Source organism: Carassius gibelio, chromosome A13, assembly GCF_023724105.1.
Source record: "Carassius gibelio isolate Cgi1373 ecotype wild population from Czech Republic chromosome A13, carGib1.2-hapl.c, whole genome shotgun sequence".
In the NCBI taxonomy this organism is placed as follows: Eukaryota; Metazoa; Chordata; class Actinopteri; order Cypriniformes; family Cyprinidae; genus Carassius; species Carassius gibelio.
Genome location: NC_068383.1, coordinates 15,622,103 through 15,633,442, shown reverse-complemented (window position 1 = coordinate 15,633,442; position 11,340 = coordinate 15,622,103). Strand labels below are relative to the sequence as shown.

The 11,340-nt window shown below is 42.9% G+C and overlaps 2 long non-coding RNA genes across 2 annotated transcripts; both read left to right on the top strand.

The window, feature by feature from the left end:
* Positions 1–4,915: 4,915 nt before the first annotated feature.
* LOC128026291 (uncharacterized) lies at positions 4,916–6,121 on the top strand. The gene is made up of 3 exons (XR_008186385.1): positions 4,916–5,160; positions 5,611–5,865; positions 6,024–6,121. It is a non-coding gene; the product is annotated as an uncharacterized LOC128026291 (long non-coding RNA).
* A 76-nt stretch (positions 6,122–6,197) lies between these two features.
* On the top strand, positions 6,198–7,347 carry LOC128026294 (uncharacterized). The gene is made up of 3 exons (XR_008186388.1): positions 6,198–6,249; positions 6,378–6,442; positions 7,149–7,347. It is a non-coding gene; the product is annotated as an uncharacterized LOC128026294 (long non-coding RNA).
* Positions 7,348–11,340: the final 3,993 nt, after the last annotated feature.

Below are 11,340 nucleotides of genomic sequence, written 5' to 3'. Positions count from 1 at the left end.
GGTTTACAGAACGCTTCACTGCAGCACAGAAGTCGTCCCAAGCCATGCGACACTTCCTGCCCAAGCGCTCCACCTCTGCCCCGAGTCGCCCCAGGACTGCGCCGACTCAGCACCAGAGCAAACCTGCCCCTTCTACCCCCCAGGCGGCACCCCCTAAGGAGCAGCACCCAGCTCGCCCCACTAGGCGCGCTAAACCGCCTAGACGTCAGGGCCCCCGGCAAAGGATTGTGCTGGACCCGACGCCCTCTAAATCCTCCTGATCGTTGGGGAAGAAAGAGGAAGGGGCAAAGTCCCGCTGCGGCCGGACCACCCCAGAAGCTCTCTCGCCTGTCTGCTGTGCGACCTGGGCCCACTGTTGTTGCGTCCACGCAAAGCGCCGTTGTTATGGCGAACACAATAAATATTTCACATTTTCAAAAAGAGAGCACTTTTCCTCTTCCACACTCGTCGGTGTTCAGGCCCCTGATCAGCGGTCTGCCATCCGACACTATCCAGCCCCTTGTCACGCGGGCCGAGGCCTGGCAGGCCATCCCCGGAGTGTCCAAGTGGGTGTTGGGGATAATAAAACACGGATACTCACTGCAGTTCGCCCGAAGACCCCCGCGTTTTCGCGGAGTGATTCCCACCTCGGTAGAGCCGGACGATGCTCAGGTCCTCCGCACCGAAGTGATGACGCTGTTAAGGAAGGGAGCCATAGAGATAGTTCCTCCCTCAGACAGCGGGTCGGGGTTCTACAGCCGTTATTTCCTTGTCCCCAAGAAAGATGGCGGTCTCAGACCCATCTTAGACCTCAGACATCTGAACCTTTCTCTCATGAAACGGAAGTTCAAGATGTTGACACTGAAGCAGATCCTCACGCAGATTTGCCCCGAGGACTGGTTCTTCTCGCTGGACCTGAAAGATGCTTACTTTCACATCCAGATAGCCCCCCATCACAGACGATTCTTGAGGTTCGCGTTCGAGGGTGTGGCTTACCAATATACAGTCCTTCCCTTTGGGCTGTCTCTAGCTCCCCGCACTTTCACGAAGTGCATGAACGAGGCGCTCTCCCCTCTGAGACAGATGGGAATTCGCATTCTGAACTATCTCGACGACTGGCTCATTCTAGCCCAGTCACGAACCGAGCTAGACCACAACAGATCCATGCTCCTGAGCCACTTACAGTGCCTAGGACTCAGGGTCAATTTCGCCAAGAGCTCACTGCTCCCCAGCCAACGTATTACGTTCCTGGGAGCAGTTTTCGACTCCGTCAATATGAGGGCGGTCATATCACCAGAGCGCGCTCTTGTACTTCAGCAGCTCGCGGCCTCTGTCAAGAACAAAGCCTGTTTCCCTCTGAAGTTCTTTCAGAGGATGCTAGGGCTGATGGCTTCCGCCTCCCCAGTTTTACAGCTCGGCCTCCTACGAATGCGGCCCTTGCAGTACTGGCTGAAACTCCGGGTCCCACCTCATGCTTGGCGGCACGGCCGCTTTCGCATCAGGGTCAACCAGGCCTGTCTAGCAGCCCTGGAGCCTTGGATGAACCCTGTTTGGTTCAGTCGTGGAGTACCCCTACAGGCGGTTTCCAGAAGGACGGTACTCTCAACAGATGCGTCCAACCTGGGTTGGGGTGCTCTGTGCGAGGGCAGACCAGCCTTCGGCTCGTGGTCGCACGAAGAAAGCCATCTTCATATCAACTGCCTCGAGATGCTGGCAGTGGAACGAGCCCTTCAATCCTTTCAGGCAATCTTGGAAGGGCGCCACATCCTAGTCCAGTCGGACAGCATGACAGTGGTGTCCTACATAAATCACCAAGGCGGCCTTTCGTCCAGCCGCCTCTGCGCACTGGCAAAGCGCCTCTTGGAATGGGCATTACCCAGGTTGCGATCGCTCAAGGCGACACACATACCTGGCAAGACGAATCTGGGAGCAGACATGCTTTCACGGAGCAATGTCCCCTCGGACGAGTGGATGCTCCATCCCCAGACAGTTCTCAAAATCTGGGAGATTTTCGGGAAGGCAGAGGTCGACCTCTTCGCCTCAGAAAGCAACTCTCATTGCCCAACTTATTTTTCAAAGGAAACAGATGCACTGGCCCACAACTGGCCCAGCCTCCTTCTTTATGCTTTCCCCCCGATTGCTCTGATCCCTCAGGTCATCAGACGAGTCAGGGAAGACAGACACAGAGTCCTCCTAGTGGCCCAACTCTGGAGGACCCAAGTTTGGTCCTCGGAGCTTTTCAGGCTTTCCATGAAAGCCCCATGGCCGATCCCCCTGAGGCGGGACCTCCTCTCTCAGGCGAACAGGACAATCTGGCATCCACAGCCAGAACTCTGGGCTCTGCATGTATGGTCCCTCGATGGGAGCCTCTGAGCCTCCCCGGGGACGTACTACACACCATTGCTCAGGCAAGAGCCCCGTCTACAAGACGCCTCTATGCCCAAAAATGGTCAGTCTTTGTTGACTGGTGCTTAGCACAAAACAAAGACCCTGTTGAGTGTGATGTATCTCCGATACTGTCATTTCTCCAGGAGCGTCTAGAAAAGGGTCTCACCCCTTCCACACTCAAAGTGTACGTAGCAGCCATTGCAGCATTTCATGCTCCTATTGCTGGCCAATCAGTGGGTCGACACAGCCTCATTGTGCATTTCCTGAGAGGTGCTAGGCGGTTGAAGCCCCCACGCCCTCTTACCGTTCCCACTTGGGACCTTCACACGGTCCTTGGAGCACTCAAAGGACCTCCCTTTGAACCGCTGCGGTCAGCTGACCTTCGGCCCCTAACGCTCAAAACCGCTCTGCTACTTGCTCTAGCATCGGTCAAGCGTGTTGGCGATTTGCAGGCCCTCTCGGTGAGCCCTGCATGCCTTGAGTTTGGGCCCAATGACTCTAAGGTCATTTTAAAACCCAGGCATGGCTACGTACCTAAAGTGCTCTCGACGCCATTCAGAGCACAGGTAATTTCCCTCTCAGCTCTGCCTCCGTTGTCAGGTGAGCGGGAGCTGGATTTACTCTGCCCAGTGAGGGCTTTGAGAATTTACATTGAGCGGTCTCAGCCGTTCAGGCAATCTGACCAGCTTTTTGTCTGCTTTGGTGACCGCACCAAAGGGTCTTCGGTCTCAAAGCAACGCCTCTCGCGTTGGATAGTTGAAGCTATCGCTCTATGTTACTCCTCTATGGGCCTTGAGTGCCCCATAGGAGTTAGAGCCCACTCTACTAGAGGGATGGCCTCTTCATGGGCCTGGTCTAGTGGTGTCTCTATCAAGGACATCTGTGAGGCGGCCGGCTGGTCCTCGCCGTCCACTTTTGTCAGGTTCTATAACTTGGATATCCCGACCTTGCATGCTCGGGTTCTTTCGGTTTGATACGACAGCCTCTAGCAGACTCTGTCATCATACCACCTCCAGGGAGCTAGCTCCCTCTCAGCAGTGTAGCGTCAAGGGTTCGATGGCTCCGGCCCTCTCACTTATCCTCTGGACCCCAGGGTGTTCAAGTTAAGTCTTGTCGTTCCCTACCGTGGCACGGCGCGGTTGAATTCGTTCCCCATACGCAGTATGAGTGAAGTATCGAAAGGGAACGTACTCGGTTACGAACGTAACCTCGGTTCCCTGAGATACGGAACGAGTACTGCGTTATATGCCGTGCCACGAGGCTGCGGGTTCAGTGTCGTCGCTTCAGTCGTATGACCTGATTTCCTCTGGCGATTGCCTGCTTATATAGCCATTCGCCCCGCCCATTCTGGCGGGCTTTGGCGCGCTGCATCGCCACAGGCTCGCGCAGCTACGCAGCGCTGTCATTGGTTTAAAAAAGTTTACAGATTAAACCAATGGCAGTGCAGTTGCACTGCGTTATTGAAAAAAGGCTTCAGTATCGAGGAAAAAAGGAGCTTTTCCCCATACGCAGTACTCGTTCCGTATCTCAGGGAACCGAGGTTACGTTCGTAACCGAGTACGTTTTGTCCCCGTGACATATGTGACTGTCCCCATCAAACCAACAATTGCTGGCCCTTATATCTATTGGTTTCATAAACCAGTGGATCAAATGAAAAGGTTTAATTATTTTCACAATATCTGTAATGTAATCTGTATGGGGTGTCAAACAATAAAGTGTGTACTGTTCAAATGAAGTGATATGTGAAAAACGCACTTTTCTTACACCGAAATGACTGCAGTGTCAGTGGCTGATGCAGAAGGCAGATAAATTGCTCTGGCCGCTTGGTGTTGCGCTTGGAGGGATGATGTGAGACAGCTCAGGGAAGGTTTTTGTTCAGGAGTAATTGCTCTCAGGCCTCTGTGCTGTGGTATAGAAGATCCATATTCAAATAAATCATGTCGAGATTAACATGCTCCTCAGCTCAGTGAGAGAGAGAAAAATGAGGGGAGGAGGATGGTATATTAGGCGACATGTACACATATGTTTGTTTTGATTCTGTGAGTTGGACTTCTGGAGGTTTTGTTTGTGGTTGCGTGTGTGTGTCATTTATATAAGATCCTCTGTGGCTTCGCTGGAAGCTGCACACTAATTGTGACCTGTCATTGTTGAGAGGTGTGAGTGACAAGCTCTAGACTGGCTGTAAGTGGCCCGTCTGCAGGGATCAGTCAATCACAAAGAGGGCCCACATCTGAGGTAAACACCCATTTAGCGTTTCAGCACGACACTTCAGACATACAAGCATAACAACATGTTATACGTACAGGCATTTGTAGCAATAGCCAAAAATACATTGTCTGCATCAAAATGATTGATTTTCCTAAAAATCATTAGGATATTAAGTAAAGATCATGTTGCACTAAGATATTTTGTAAAATTCCTACAGTAAATATATAAAAACTGCATTTTTGATTAGTAATTTGCATTGATAAGAATTTCATTTCTTTTTAAAGTTCCCATGACATGGATCATTTCCTTATCTCTAAATGCTTTTTAATGTTCTCTTACACTCTAAAAAACGCTGGGTTGTTTTTTCAACCCAACTGCTGGGTTGAGGCCGTTGGATAGGACTTTGGGATGTTTTAACCCAAGTTTGGGTTGAAAATAACTATCTTTTTTAACCCAGCGGGGGTGGGTTGAGGACGCGGACGTGAAGGAGAGCACGCACGTCACGTCAAAATCGTACGTCTCTCCAGTGCGAGCAGCCGCCATTTTCTCAGCGTGATAGAAGCGAGAAGCGAGTGAAAGACTATGGTAAGTAAATATTCAAAATGTAAAGTTATCTTTTATTGTTTACCCGGTTGTATGAAAGGCGGAAGGTTTTATGAAAGGCGGAAACAAAGGAGCTTAACGTTATATCTAACGTTATATAAAAAAAACGGACGCGGTTTTCGCCTCAGACACGGAGGTCTTAACTGCCTCATGTAACGTTACTGAACGGAGGATGTACTTTTAATATAACGTCTGTTAATGTATTTTGTCATATTTACATAAGATTTTACATTATCTGTACTTTTTGAGGCGTTAACAGACGGTTATGGTCACGGTTACGCTCATGTGAATTTGTCTTTTTTTTTCGCGGTTAAACTGAATGTATGTTTGTCTCCTAAAGGAAACGGCATTGTGTAGTAAAGACTAGCATAATTATTTTGAGGCTGTTGAAGTGGTAACTGTTAAAAGTATGTTTTACATGTAATGTTTCAGACTTGTCCAGCTCCTGTCTTCATTGTCCTCGCGCTGAGAGTTAAAGACACAGAAGCTGTTTGTGTGAGGAGTCACAGACCTGTGTGAGGATGAGGAGGAGGTGTTCTTCTGAAGAGAGGGACAGACGGTTTAAGGAGAGTAAACTTCAGAATAACATCAAGTTATCTTTATTTTGACTAAGACTAAAATAATGTGTGTGTGTTTTTTAGATGTTGAAATCCAGAGACAAGATAACTTCATTCTTTTGAGACTGATGTAAGTTAAATTATTACTTTTTTTTTTGTTGAAAATTTATCTTTCTGTTGTGTCCTGCCTGTTAACTTCACATTTTGATGCAAAAACAGTGTGATTTTATATATGTATGTATGTATATGTTAATATTTTATTGAAACCATTGATGCCCCTCTTTGCAGAACTCAAACTAACTGGAGTTAAGGACACACAAGTCTGCTTGTGTGAGGAGGTGGTTTTCTCAGCTTCTTCTGAAGAGAGGGAAAGATCGTTTAAGGCAAGTAAACTTCATAATTTCATGTTATCAGTTGTTGTTTTTTTACTAAGAGTAAAATAATGTTTGTTTTTTGTTTTTGTAGATGTTAAAAGCAAGAGACATGGGAGATCATCATTCCCTTGAGATTTTATGTAAGTTATTTTTAGAAAATAAATTTTTCTGTTGTCTCCTGCCAGTTTACTTCACATTTTGATGCAACAACAGTGTGATTACGTGCTCATTTCATTAAGACCATTGATGTCTGTGTTTTTTATTGCAGAACTCAAACCAACTTTGGAGTTGTCTGATTTGGAGAGTCATTATTCTTGGTCTGCGCTCTTAGAGGTAAAGTTCACACAAAAAATCATTTACTTGCCCTCAAGTCATTCCAAACCTATAAGACTTTTGTCTGTCTTTACAACATAAATTAATATATTTTTAGTTTTCTCATAATATTTGTTAATCCATTTATAGTTTAGATAATCAGTATTTTCAAGCTTCATAAATATAGAGTTATTGTAGAAGTAAATTCTGATATTTATATATGAATACATCTTAAATTATATGATAGCAAACTTCTATGTTCAAAATAAAATACTGGTCTCCCAGACCAGCAATGGAGGACACAAAAAGAGAATATTAAATGTATTCATATGCTTTCCAAAAAATTAGCAGATTTTGTATGAGTCTGGAAAAACATGGGGAGAGTAAATTATAAACATTTTAATTATTTGGTGAACTAACGGTTTGAAGAGCAGCTCTCCACGTACATGAATATTGTGAGGTATGTGAATGTCATGTCAGTTTTAATGTTTCAGTAAAGAAGCTTTCTGAAAGCAATATTTATTCAAACAATATCGCATGTCCTCACACTAGTGCTGCCATTATAGACTACATGAGAGCTGTGGTGGACTGAGACATTAAACAACCGCACAAAGTGTTGAAACTTTAAAACCGATTATTTACCTATCCTTACGGATGTGAATTCACCTCTACCTGAAAATGGATAGTTTAATTAAATGTTAAATTTTTTCAAATGTGTTTCTCTTAGGCCACTGATGAAGAGCAGGCGGTGACTGGGATGAATCCTGGTCAGGGAGGAGAATCTTCTTTCCCCTAAACAGCACTGGTTTTAAAGGAGGACGCTGCCCTGGATGATGTAGAAGATGTCACATGCTGTGCTGATGGGGCTTCTTCATGATTACATCAGTTATGCTAAAGAGATCATGAAAATTGACCGTGATGCATGATCTGTAAGTGTATAATTTGTTAAAAAAAAAAAGTTAAATGCTTTTTCTGTGTTGTTTAGTAGAAAAGTTTACACTCTGTCATTCATACACCTGCTCACATTCTTTCACACACACACACACACACACACACACACACACACACACACACACACACACACATGCGTCTGTTAAAGGTTATAATATCAAAGTTAATGTTGTGATTTATTTGTGTACTGTCATGCCAGAATAGTTGGAAAAAAAACTAACTAATTGTAAATTTATTGTATGTGTTTTCGTATATTTTTATACAATTGAACAAAGTCCAATTTGATCTTAAGTTATATTCATCAAATGTTCAATGCTTTGTTTATGAACTCTGTAGTTGTTAATGCCATCCTTTTCTGCATTTCTTCTAACATGTTACTTTTTGACTTTTCTCTTGTTTTTAATAAATATTTTCCTTTTGGTAATTATTATTTGTGTGTAAAAGTGATATTTAAAATGAACAACATTTGTAGGTTTAATGCCTAGCTCAATTTGGGTTAATTTTAACGTAGAAATGCATTGTTTCCCCACATGGCTGCACTCTGCGAGTTCATTTTCTGCCAGCAGGAGGCGCTAAGAGCGGGAGAGGTAGGTTTCTCCGGTAACGGCTGCAGAGCGGTGCTGAGCTCACAAACGCTGCCTTATCAAGCACATGCGAAATGATATCGAACATTTTCTGAATACAGTAGTTTTCCTTCTGAAATACAGTGATAAAAAAACACCCGCTCTGTTTTTTTAAACCCTGCAATATAGTCATTTTAAACCATAAAAAAGGCAACCCAGCAGGCTGGGTTAAATATGATAACCCAACTGGTTGGGTTAAAACAACCCAGCGCTGGGTTCGTCCCTTTTTGACCCAGCGCTGGGTTGTCAAAATAACCCAAATTGGGTTGTTTTCAACCCAGCAGTTTTTAGAGTGTAGGTGTACTTATATTGTTAGTATGATTTTTACATTTAAAATTTAGAAATAAAAAGCATTTTTAGATCCTGATATTAGCCCTCTGGCTTGAATGCTCTGTTTGAAGGGGCGTGTCTGCTGTGAGACTCCGAGTGAACCACAACTGTTGTGATTGGCTGACATCGTTGCATTCGAAATGCGTTCATGTGGAACCCCTCTCAAATATAGGTGATGAGCATTGAGTAGACAGAGTCTGTTTATCGCGTGGATGCAGTGATCTCGTCATTATTGCAACACGTTATCTCACAAAATGCTTTCACCACAGCTAACAGCAAACACATGAATACAGTAAGAGTTCCGTTGTGCAGCATAACAGCGTCATTCATTGTAACGGCAGTTTGGGCAAGTGTGCAGATATACTCGCGATGTGTAACAGCTCTGAAAAAAAAGTGAGCTTTCTTTGATCGCTCTCTGTAGTTAAATCACAATTTAAATAACAGATTTGTTTCATGCTACTAAGAGAAACAACGTGAAGTTGATCGTTTAGTCACTGGCTTGATTCACTGATGCATAAACAGTATTAAACGATTTAGAAAGAAAGTCTGTGTGAACTTGAATGATTAGCTACACATCAGAAATCACTGATCACAGATCAGGCATTAATGAACACTTTTACTCACTGTTTGTGCCGGTGCTGTCGAATCCATATAATAAAAGTCTGTTTGAAACGCCTGTGCTGACATTGCGACTGAATTATATGTAAATATTTGGGCGGGCAAAGCAGAGAAAGGGGAGGTAACAATTCTCGTTACAACGTCACAACGAGGAGATTCAAGATCAGCCCGTTTGAGCTTCCATTTTCTCAAAGGCAGAGAAAGATAAAAAAATCTCGATTTACACCGATTCAAATTTCTAGAAACTTGGGGACCATATACAGGCTAAGGGAACTCATATTAATCTTAAAAAACCTCAGAAAGTGAAATTTTCATGTCATAGGACCTTTAATTTTTCACAACTTTAAAGGCGATTTTCTAAATTTTTAGATTTGTTTGCACCCTCAGATTCCAGATTCTAGATCTCTGCCAAATATTGTCCTATCATAACAAATCATACTGTTCATCAGTGGAAAACTTATTTATTCAGCTTTCAGATAATGTATAAATCTCAATTTTGAAAAATTGACCCTTATGACTGGTTTTGTGACACACACGCACACACACACACACACACACACACACACACACACACACACACACACATATATATATATATATATATATATATATATATATATATATACCTTTCCCATTGGCAAATCTGTTTCTCAACCGTTTTCCTGTGGTTTCTGGCAAAAATAAAAATAAAAATAAATGATTCCAACCATACATATTATTACTGTGATTTTGATATGATCCACAAAATGTATTATTATCATTATTATTCACAGTATTTTTATTGTATTATCTAAATTTAAGAAATATTCAGAAATATTACTATTGTGATAATTCTATTGCACTAATTCTATTGGTATTTAATAATAATAATAATAATAATACATTTGAAAGATTTGTCTTCAATTATACAAGTTAAAAAAATCAATAAAGAAATATTAGTATTGCTATAATATTTATTATTCTGTAAAATAAAAATGTAATATTACTGTAAATCATTATTATCATCATCCTCATAATGTACAGAACAGCAGCAACACATGCCTGTTACAAGCCTTTGGTTCTTGTGTGTCAGATTTTAGGTGCCTTTGAATCCTCCAGCTCTCCATGTCTCTGTTTTCCCAGCATGCCCTACACAATTGAGGTCTTCCCCACAGTGGATCAGTGATGTCGAGGTCAACCTTTGGCACTCTGCAAAGTTGAGGCAGCACATCATATTAAGAACCAAGGGTATGTAAACTTGATTCTGTATAATTAGTATAATTGTATTTATCTACAGTATATAAAGCAAAGCTGTAAATGTGCACATTGCATTTTACATGTAAAGAGTAGATGACAAGACAAGTTTATGTAACAGGAACCACATTTTTCTGATGAAAAATCGGACTGTCTGGAAAACTTACACCTACACTTTTCCAAGCTCATTATCTTCAGCTCAAGCACTGCTAAAGCTCTTGAAACCTACTCAAAGATAACCTTGACAGACAGAAACAAATGCCTGAGCTATAGAGATCTACCATCATGACTGATAAAAGACCAGCATGATCTTGATGTTGACCCACACAACAAGACAGCATGTTAGAGAAGAACAAAAGCTAGTCGTGGTGTTCTTAAGGGAACTTTCTGCACAGAATCTTAGTTCTCATTGGTTGCCAAAGGCAATATAATGTAACTGTTCCAAATTTTGTTCCCTTGTGAACCAACGATATGCACTGGTTGACTGATCTTGGTGATACATCCCACAAAAGGAGGACTTGAGGTCTTTAGGGAGGGATATGCATTTTTGAATATATGTTTGAATGTGCCAAGCTTATGAACAGAAAAAAAATGTGATGCTCATTCCCAATCATAATATCACAATGTAGTTGGTTACAAGACAATTTTTTTACTTTTTACATCTCATGGTGGCTCCTATATTTTGCCTGTTTACAGAAGAATAGCCACTTTTGAAATAGCAGGCATCACATTTCCCATGAATAATGCAACAACATCCTTCTTCTGTGAACAGTTAATAAAAAATAAAAAAATAAAAATCAATGAGGCATCTCTCTGGATGTGTTGAAAAGCTTTTGTTTAAATCTCACTGTTTGGATGTTAAATCTCCTCCATCTCTCAGCCCAAATGGAGAGCAGCATGATCGGTTCAGCGTGAGCCAGTTCAGAGTCTGCTCTCATTACTGTTCATATGCTATCTCATAAAGACACATGCCAAGGAGACACCCACTTCCAAGTCGCCTAAAGAGAGCTGCACGATTGTGATTAGCGCAGATTCAATTACTATGAAGTTCTTTGCAATGCAACATGCAAGAAAATCGCTTCAATTTAGTCTCAAGAAGGAGAGCCTATCTGTCTGACACTGATGCATGCAGATAAGCACGACGCACACCCATTGATCCAGATA